Consider the following 10,499-nt stretch of genomic DNA (forward strand, 5'->3'; position numbering starts at 1 on the left):
TACAAAAAAGTTATTAATCCAAGTATCAAGCGGGACATGTATGTTTTTTTCGAAGGTAGATTATCTTGTAAACTCAGGAAATTATTAATTCACCATACCTAATCAAGATTATCAATCCACGGAGGCTATATTTTATATTAATTGAATATCTCGTAAAGTTATCTCGCATGCTACTAAGTTGGGCCCATTGATTCTCTTTTTCCTGAAAATCTTTAACTCGTGAGATCAAATTAAATATGTCAACTCGCTGTGTAGACGGAATACCCGGACCTGCTATGCATGTTGATACTCTGGAAAGCAAAGGCATGGAAAATGATGGTCTGGGCATGGCCAAGACACGCGTCCATGTTCATGCTAGTTAGCATCACACGTGTCGAATGAATATTAAAATTTCCCTATGATATTTCCGAGTATCACTTAGAGCGTATTTTGTAATGTGATTGGAAATACTTTTCAAATAATTTTTCATGTTAAAATATATGTTAATAATATTTTTTTATTTTTTAAAAATTATTTTTAATATCAGCACATCAAAACAATTCAAAACATATAAATTATATTAAATTTTAATAAAAAAAAATTAATTTTTAAAAAATATAGTGGGAACCGTGTTACAGACATTCTCTTAATCGTCAACTTTTTTTTCGCGAAACAAAAATTTAAAAGTTTAGTGTGGCTGCTGGGATTCGAGCCCAGGTCTCCACGGCCACAACGTGGAATTCTTACCACTAAACTACAGCCACTCGATTACTCAAAATACGATTTATAAATTAAATAATAATTAAATGAGTTCCTCTTACGAAGTCTCGGGAAAGTTTAAACGTGGAATCACTCAAATGACTGCCCTACAAGTGCTAGTTGCATCTGTATTTGATCTGTCCAAATTCTCTTGCACGTTTCCTGAAAAGGACCAGTATTTTCTACGTATCCAGTACAGTACATTCTATGATTTGTTTCAACATGGATGACTGTCTAGTATGCCAATACAGCGGAAGAACTATACTTGGTCCTGGTTGGAAAAAAAACAAAAACTAAAACAAAAACTAGATTTCAGAAACTAGAAGGGGGCGTAAGTCACAACAACGCATGATCTCTTAACTAGTTAGCTACGTGACCTGCATCCCGTCACGGGTCGGGTAAAAAAAATAATGTTAAACTGTCATAAATATGTTTTTAAAAAACGCCAAATAATATAAATAAAAATAAATTAACAATATCAATCCGCGTGCGTTCTGATAGATTAAGAAATAAAATAAATTTTGATAAATGCAAATTACCAATTCACCCCTCTAGTTATAACATGAAACCCAATGTGAAAATCCAAAAATACCCCAAACCAAGCCTAAATTAAATTTAACTTCAAGGATAAGTTAGTAATTTTACTGTGAAAAAATAAAATTTCAAAAAAACCCCGACAACTAATTATATGATTTTACTTTCAGGACAGTGAAAGTATTTCATTGTTCTAAAAAAAAAGATTTTTATACCCCAATTAAAAATGAAAAAGACAAACGTATTCTTAAAAAAAAACTATTTTATCCTAATTTGAAGAAGAACAAAACTATCAGTTCATTGTTCCAATCCACCTTATTCCATGTCTAGTACTGCAATATTTTTTCCAAGCCTTTGGCAAACCAGAGCCTTCAGTTTTTAGAATCCTGGGAATGGAATGGATTAGAGCAAGGTTGTCAATTCCGTTCCGTTCCGTCTGGAATGGCCGAAACATTCCATACCAATTCAAAAAACGGAACAAATTTCATCTCATTTTAAATCTCGGTCCGTTCCGTATTTTTCGGCTAAATTCCGCCCGAAACGTTCGGGTTCCATTCCACATGTTCCGTTCCGCTCTTGAAAAGCCATTGAATCAAATTGAACCTTATTCAATTTAATTAATCAAACCACCCAATTATAAAAAGCTCTTTTTTATTACTATTTTCTATAACAATGATATTAATAATAACATTGAAAATTATTATTACTATTTTCATTAACAATGATATTAATTTTTTAAAATTAGATTTATCACTAATATATATGGTTTATATTCATGTTGTTTTTTTCATGTTTATACTTTGTAGGAATTTGAGCAAAACAAGGGATGTTTTAGATTTCATTAGCCTTAATAACATTGATCTAACTTTATATTTAAAATATTTGTGTTAAAACATTTTACTTTCATAATATTTTGATATTTTGTTTAAGTTGAATTACTTTAAGTTAAAGATCTATTTAATCTTGACTATTTAAAAATATTTTAAATTTTGAAATTATATTTGTTTGGCATTGTGTTTGTATTGCATAATTTATAATTAATTTATCTTGAATTTGAATTATGTTTGTTGAATATATATATATATATATGAACAATACAACCTCGAAACGGCACGCCGAAATACTCTGAAACTGAAACATTCCATTCCAATTAAAAAAATAAAATATCTACCAAAACAGAATTGACAACCTTGGATTAGAGTCCGTAATTAGTTTTTTAAAAACAATGTTAATTGCTATTACTTTTATTGGGACTTGGCCCCCGTTTGTTAAAAAAGTAATATATCGGTAATGTATTGAGTTATCGACGGCTAAAAGCAAGCAATTCCACGTACAGCCGTGCGCCGCCCGTGAGGTATTGAAACTTGGTGATGGTTTGGTTTATTTTAATTTAAAACAGAACCTAACTTCAAGGTATTTGTTGAATTAAAACAATGATATTTATCAAGTATATTAAATAGGTGTTATTTTATATAATAATACATACAATGTTTATTTTTATGTTTCAAAAACATTTTTGAAAAAAATTAAAATTTTTTAATTTTTTTTGTTTACTTTAAATTAATATTTTTTGGTATTTTTAGATCATTTTGATGTGCTAATATTAAAAAAAATTAAAATTATTTTAATATATTTTAAATAAAAAATAATTTAAAAAATAACCATAACCATATTTTAAAAAACATGCAAGTGAGATATTTTACAGTTGATTGGCACCAATTTTATTTTTTCTCGGATGGAGGGCACAAAAGAAAACTTATTCACCGCAAAGAAACTTGAAGTGAATTATGTGAACTGTGAAGGGATAGTAGAGTTCTTCATTGTTTAACTTGCAAGAAAAAATCAATTTGAAGCAAGGAAAAAATCAAATACAGAAGAAAAGCAGGTTTAATCTCAATATCAAGCACTATTTTAATATGTGTTTAGAAATGCGGTTGAAATCGTGTTTTTTATAAATTTATTTTTAATGTTTTTTAATTTTTTTAATGTATTAATGTTAAAAATATTTTTTAAAAATTAAAAAGTATTATTCTGATATGTTTAATTGCCTAGCAAATAGAGTTGCAAAAATAGAAGGATGAATGTGAAAAAGTATAAAGAATCGGATGTAGGCAGCGATTATATAAGATGCCATGAGTAGATTTGACATGTCAGCCCTATTTTTACATTTTACGTGCTATCTATCATGCGAGTGGTTGGGTTTTCTTTAAAGTAAGCGACGTGTTTCGTACTTCGTATGTATGCGATTTCGAAAATCCCAACTTGGACGGCCAGCAGACGGACGAAAACAAATCCTGCACGTGATGTTGCACGAGCAGTATATGATAGAGTAGGGCACCATGCGCTGTTACTAAACCCGGCTGGATTGGGTCAAGTGTGAAAAAAATTAACATGGAATTCACCTAGTTTGACGTGGCAAACTTGAGAGGTCAATTCACAATTATATTAAAAACTTGTTGATTATTTTTTAAAAAATAATATATATTATTTTGATTTTTTTTTGACATGTGATCCTTTTTTCTTTGTTTTTAGCGAGGTTTGAGGTTTTGTGCTAATCATGTTCATAGAGAAAATAAACATAGAGATCTAGAATTTATCCCGGTTGTTTTAAAAAAATAAATTTAGCTCTATCAATTTAAGCATGCTCGAGTGAAATCTAGTAGGTAAATTCTAATATTTTTTTTATTTAAAATGATATTGTTTTAATTATTTTTTAATAAAATAGTAGCAAAAATAATATTATTACAGGGTTGATTTGAATCTAATAACTTGAACTCTTAATCAATTTGGTTGCAAGATTTAACTAACAAATACAAGAAATACTTAGATTTTGAACATGTAGAGATTCGAATTTTCAATGTAATGACTTTCTTCTTTTTTTTTCCCTGTTTTTCATGCCCACCCTTGCAGAAATTTTCAACAACCTTTCAAGTTTTTTTTCTCTCACAAGACTTGGTCCATGATGTTTTAATTTCTATTATTTTATTTGAATTAGTTTAATAAAAACTTGAGAGGTCAATTTACAATTATATTAAAAACTTGTTGATTATTTTTTTAAAAATAATATATATTATTTTGATTTTTTTTTAAACATGTGATCCTTTTTTCTTTGTTTTTAGTGAGGTTTGAGGTTTTGTGCTAATCATGTTTATTGACAAAATAAACATTATATATATAGCTAAAAGGAATTAGTGTTTTACTGTGAACTGTATAGTGCAGTCCACAATAAAACACTGATTCCTTCCTTAGGTAGTTTTTTTAAAAAAAAGTTATCTAAGTTTTTTTAACTGTTTTTTTATGCTTTTTGGGATTTTTTTTGCTTCTTTCTTTGTTTTTTTTAATTAATTTTTTTTTGTTTAGTTTAGTTTGTTAAAGTTAAATTTCTTTCTATCTGGTTATTAGACTTTCATGATACATATCCCGAGTTTCAAGGGTTAACCTGGTTTCACTGGTGAACCTAGTTAATTCCGGGTTGACCTGTTAATTTTTATTATTATTATTTTCATAAATATTTTTGTTTAATTTAGTTTGTTAATGTTAATTTTTTTTATTTAGTTATCAGACTTTCATGACACAAATATTGGGTTTAACAGGTTTACATGGTTTGACGAGTTAACCCGAATTTTTTTTAATTAATTTTTTTTGTTTAGTTCAGTTTGTTAATATTCACTTTTTTTATTTAGTTACCAGACATTCATGACACGGATCCCGGGTTTAACGGGTTAACTTGGTTTGACGAGTTAACCTGAATTTTTTTTTCTTTTTAATTTTTTTTTTCGTTTAGTTTAGTTTGTTAATGTTAAATTTCTTTCTATTTAGTTTTTTTTTCTTCTTAGAGGTTTTTTTTTTCTTTTTAATTAATTTAGTTTATTAATATTAAATTTTTTTCTAAGTAGCTCTCGGCTGATGCCTTTAGTTTTTTTTATGTCTTTGACTGTGAACTGCACAGTGCAGTCCACAATGAAAAGGCTGATGCCTTTTTTTTTCTTTTTAATTAATTTTTTTTGTTTAATTTAAATTGTTAATGTTAAATTTTTTTTTATTTAGTTATCAAACTTTCATTACATGGATTCCGGGTTTGACAGGTTAATCTGGTTTGACGAGTTAGCCCAGTTAATTATGAGTTAACACATTAATTTGTTTTTTTTCTTTTTAATTGTCAAACTTTCACGATGCAAATTCAAGGTATGACGAGTTAACCTGGTTAATTCTGGGTTAACCCATTAATTTGTTTTTTTTTTAATTATCAAACTTTCACGATGCAAATTCAAGGTATGACGGGTTAACATGGTTTGAAGGGTTAACCCAATTAATTCGTATTTTTTTTCTTTCTTTTCATGAGTTTTTTTTCTTCCTGATGGTTTTTTTTAACTAATCTATTAAATTATCACACTTTTATGACACAACCTTGCAACCAAACCCACGTCCAATGCTATTGGGTCTGGTATTGCAGTCCAAACACTTTTATGCTAAGGGTTAACCCAGGTTTAATGTTATTGTTGATATTATAAACATTACTCTTGGGTCAGGCGTTGCAACCAAACCTGAGACTCTTGGGTATAACTTTGCAAAAAAACCTAACACTTTTCGATCTTAACTATTTTTAAAATACAAAAAATAATTGACCAGCAGTATCGCGCAGGGCATGTAACTAGTAGAGATCTAGAATTTATCCCGGTTTTAAAAAAAAAAAATTAGCTCTATCAATTTAAGCATGTTCGAGTGAAATCTAGTACGTAAATTCTAATATTTTTTTATTTAAGATGATATTGTTTTAATTATTTTTTAATAAAATAGTAACAAAATAATATTACTGCACGGTTGATTTCAATCTAATAACTTGAACTTTTAATCAATCTAGTCGTGAGATTTATCTAACAAATACAAGAAATACTTAGATTTTGAACATGTAGAGATCTGAATTTTCAATGTAATGACTTTTCTTTTTTTCCCCCCCTGTTTTTCATGCCCACTCTTGCAGAAATTTTCAACAACCTTTCAAGTTTTTTTTTTCTCACAAGACTTGGTCCATGATGTTTTAATTTCTATTATTTTATTTGAATTAGTTTAATAAATTGATTTTTTTTTTATTTCATTCTCTATCTTTTTTTCCGTTTCATATTTTGTCCTATTTCTTTTTACTATTGTTTTTTTTATGGTTTTTGGAATTAATTTTTGTTTTACAGTTTTATCCTTCTTCATTGTATTTACATGTGAAATTATGTTCTTATTTTTTTATTGCTATTTTTTAACCCTGACAAATTTTTAAAAATGATTTTTTTATTACATCTCTCAACCTTAAATTGAACTTATTGATCGGCTCCGTGTCTAGAATTTAACGAATTGTAAATTTGAGAGATTTACTTATGTTCAGGAGAGTTGCCCGAGTTCACTTGTTGTTTGTTTTTATTATTTTTCAAGCTCATGTTTTCAAGGTCATCACTTGGCATTTAATTTAATTAGATATTAGACTCCATAATTTTTTTCTCTCTATATATTTTTTCTTTACTTTTAAAAATAACTTGAGTTATTTCGAGTTTTTTATATTTTTTTTCTCTACTGGATTTATCTTTTTTTCAAATTAATATTTTTTAAAATTAAATTTGAGGAATTGCTCAATGTTTATTTTTAATACTTTTTCAAGGCTAGGAAAAAAATATTTAACTTGTGAACATAGTGTAATGTATTAAATACTTATTTTCTTTTTTTAGCTTTTTTTTTTGTTTTATTTTCAGCGTTTAATTTATTTGAGGACTAAACTCCCCTTTTATTTTCATTTCTGTATGACTTTTCACTAATTTTAAAAATAACATGAGTTATCTTGAGTGTTTTTAAATCTTTTTTCATTGTCCATTGTTATAACCATATTAATAAAATTAATACGACTTAATGGATCCATTCATGTTAATTACTTGAGTCTTAAGATTTTATTTCTTCCTTTAAAAATTTGGTTTGAGTCGTGTCATAGTGCAATACACTATCCTAGGTTCACTCAAGTATATTTTTTATTTTTACTAAATTATTTTTTCATTTAAAGCCTTCGATATTTGGTTAATTTAAATTGTGATTCCTAATTTGTTTTGATTTAGATTTAATGGTGTTGTCGCATGCTTGTATCCTATATCGAAAGTTCTGCGAGTTAAACATGACTGGTACTAGAGCTGTTCAAAAGACCGAACAACTGAGAAAACCAAAAAAATCAAAGAAAAATTAACCGAGAAAACCAAACCGGTATGAAAAACCGATTTTCAAAACCATAAAATCTTGTCGATTTGGTTTCGATTTTAAAACTGAAACCGATGAACCGAACCGAACTAACTAAAAAAAAAAGAGGGATATAAATACTACAGTTAACCTAACCCTAACAATAACATGACATCTCCATCTCTTGTGCGCAACATCTCCAAAAAGTCCCCGCCCTCCACTCTCCTTCTCAAAACTCAAAAGCTAAGCCATCTACCCACAAATAAATCCCGAACAAAAACTCACATCTTCATCTCATTGGCTTCTCTTTTTATTTATATGCAACATCTCCACCTCTTTTGCACAAGCTAAACAAAAACCCACATCTCCATCTCCTTGGCTCCTCTCTTTTATTTATGCATAAGCTGTTAGGAAGATCTAGTTTGTCTACTTGTTAAAGGGATAACTTTCGTAGCAAAAATTTATGATAGATTGGTGGCCTAGTGAAAAACGCGATTACAACTAGTGCCCGTGGGAGAAGGCTGGCCTCCTCGATTTGGTTTGTCCTTTTCTTTTGTTTTGTAAATTTCGTTACTAACAAATATTCTTATCAATCGAGATGCTAAAACTTTTGGGGCTTTGACATGTTTGTAAGATTTAAATAACAAGATCTTGACTAAATTGAAATATAATTGCATGCAATCGTCCTGATAATTCTAAAACGGAGATGACAATTGTAATCCTTTATATAGCAAGCATACATGAAGAGTTTTATATTCTCATGGAATAAGATTAGATTTTCCAGTTTTATGGTAAAAAAACTGAATTTCACCGAACTGAGCTGGTTTGATCTGAATCGATTTTTGGTTCAATTTGGTTTAAATTTTTCAAACTTTAAGTTTGTCGGTTCGGTTGGTTTTTATAATTCGAACAAAACCATGAACAATCTTAACTTGTACTAATCGAATCAATGGGTTAACATATCAATTTTTTAAAATATCATATAATACATCACAATATTAACATGATTAAAATTCTTCAGCCATTATCAAGTTTTAACTTTCTAATTTTTTATATTTTTTTACAAGACAAAGCAGCTTGGGTGAAAAAAAGTGGTGAACCGACTATACTGAGATTTCAGGTACGAACAAGAATGTATTAACAGAGACTGCACATTATTTTAAAATAAGTTAATGATTTCCACCATCATTACAGTGTAATTGTATAATCATAATCGCTCATTCTCTGCCCTCCATTTCCGCATCTGCTGTAAATAAAAGAACGTCCAGATTGTGATTTAAACATGCATTTGAAATGAGAGTCATAATTTCGAGCAAACGAGATGCTGTATTCTTGTTAAAATAATCAATTAAACTGTTACGATTAATAAGTAAATATACTTGACAGTCCATGACTTACAATTATTTTAATCAATTATCTGTAAAAAAATGGTAGACACACCATACGAGAGATAACAACGCCACGTCCTGCCTTATCCTTTTTCAAATTAAAAGACAATTTCCCACGTTGACAAGAAGAGTACACCGTCCTTCAAATATTTAGTTAGAATAATGATTTAGTTAAAAAGATTTAGTTAGTATTTAGAATTATAATGATGATTATTTTTTATAATATTTTTCATTTAAACATATACTATAATAATATATTTTTTATTTTTTTCTACATCAGTATATTAAAATAATTTAAAATAAAATTTCATAAACATTAACAGCAAAAACAAACAAAATCTTATTTGGAGATTTCCACTGCCATATAAAGCATTTTAAATTTAAAACCAGCCTATCTTGCCATTCTTCGGAACTCGAAGGTTAAACTCGTCAAAACCCCAGTTCCAGCGCGTGCATTTCACTCCAATGTCACCCGTCAATACGTGCCTGCAATCAAGGGCATTGCCTTAAATAAGTGAAAGAGAACATGGCGGGGGGCCAAAGTGAGAAAAACTGAAAAGCAAAAGCTTTGATTGACGAGAAAAAAAAGGAGTTAAAAATAAAGCTTGTGAATATATAACTCAAAGAGGGGCACACGCTAATCAATCAATAATTAATTAATTTAATCAGAAACTAAACCTTACTAAAAAAAAAAAAATACAGAAACAAGACTATATTTTAAAGACTAATGGAATTATTTCAAAATGTTTTACTACATAAACAAAAAATCTTTAGAGGTGAGTAAAAAAATCAAAAAACTAAAAAAACTAGAAAAAAATAACTGAAAAAATCAAACCGTGAAAAAAATTGATTAAAATTTTAAAAAACTGTCCGGTTCGGTTCAGTTTTATAAGTCTAAAACCAAAAAAATCAAACAAAAAAAAACTGAGCCAAACTGATTTAAACCGATTTTTGTCCAAAAAAACATAACCGAAACCGGTCGGTTTGAACCAGTTTAGGTTTTTTTAATTTTTTTTTGGTTTGATTAACTTTTTTTGATAAAAATCAAATCGAACTGAAAATAATCACCCCTAGTTTATCCATCACTCAAATAGAAAATTATCAATAAAAATTATTTATAAATTTGATCTTTAATAGACTTCAACCACAAGTGTAATAAATGATTAATTTTTTATATTAACACTTGATTTTTATTTTTATGATTGAAAATAAAATAATAATATTATGAAATCAAACTTCAATAAAGCTCAACCACATATGTAATAAATAATTTCTTATACTATTTTACTTTATTTTTATTTTTATGACTAAAAATAAATTATAGTTGAAGTATCTAATATGTTTTTAATAATAATATGTAAAACATAATTTAACCTTGAGTTTAGAGATTAAAAAGGTTTTTTTTTTAACTCTTTCATTATTAGAGTTAAAATCTAAAAGCACTTATTTCTTTGAACGCAAGAAATCGAGGGTTTGCTCAAAATCTATGGGAGAGAATTTATTTACTGCTGTTTATAATTTAAAAAAACAACTGGCTAAAAAAAATACCACACAAGAAAAAAAATATTGATAAACAAAAATTACTCCCGAAATATTTATTTTAATAGCGGACGCGAGAGAAGAATGAATTAGGGT

At 28.1% G+C, this 10,499-nt stretch overlaps 1 non-coding gene across 1 annotated transcript; it reads right to left on the reverse strand.

Moving 5' to 3' along the window:
- Window positions 1-671: 671 nt before the first annotated feature.
- TRNAH-GUG (transfer RNA histidin (anticodon GUG)) lies at window positions 672-743 on the reverse strand. Its single transcript has one exon. It is a non-coding gene; the product is annotated as a tRNA-His (tRNA).
- Between the last annotated feature and the right edge of the window lie 9,756 nt (window positions 744-10,499).

Source organism: Populus nigra, chromosome 6, assembly GCF_951802175.1.
Source record: "Populus nigra chromosome 6, ddPopNigr1.1, whole genome shotgun sequence".
In the NCBI taxonomy this organism is placed as follows: domain Eukaryota; kingdom Viridiplantae; phylum Streptophyta; class Magnoliopsida; order Malpighiales; family Salicaceae; genus Populus; species Populus nigra.